Raw genomic sequence first — 419 nt, forward strand, 5'->3', positions numbered from 1 at the left:
AGCCGAAGCCGAGGACGCGGAACCTCGAACGCGACCCTCGCGGACCCCCAAACGAGAGGAGCTGCGCCCGGCCTCGTAAGACCAGCCCTGTCCGGTGCTGAGTTTGACCCCGACGCCGCTGACCGCTGCCGCCGCCTTGCCGCTAGTGCCGCAAGGTTAGGCGAACAGGGCGGTAACTCGTGCAGTCGGTTGGACGACCTTGCGGTGGACAGGGTGGTGCGAATCCGGCGGGACGGCCCTTCGATGGAGCCCGCTGCAGGGGGACGTTCGGTGGGTTGAGCCGCGCTCGCCGCGGAACCTTCGAGCGCCGCTACTCAGCAAGTAAACGAGAGGGAGCTGCGCCCGGCCTCGTAAGACGCCTCTTCTCCGGTGCGAGCGCCCCGACGCCGCTGGCCGCCGCCGCCGCCTTGCCGCTATCC

Source organism: Syngnathus leptorhynchus, unplaced genomic scaffold, assembly GCF_054491065.1.
Source record: "Syngnathus leptorhynchus isolate UIUO unplaced genomic scaffold, UIUO_Slep HiC_scaffold_242, whole genome shotgun sequence".
NCBI classification, from domain to species: Eukaryota; Metazoa; Chordata; class Actinopteri; order Syngnathiformes; family Syngnathidae; genus Syngnathus; species Syngnathus leptorhynchus.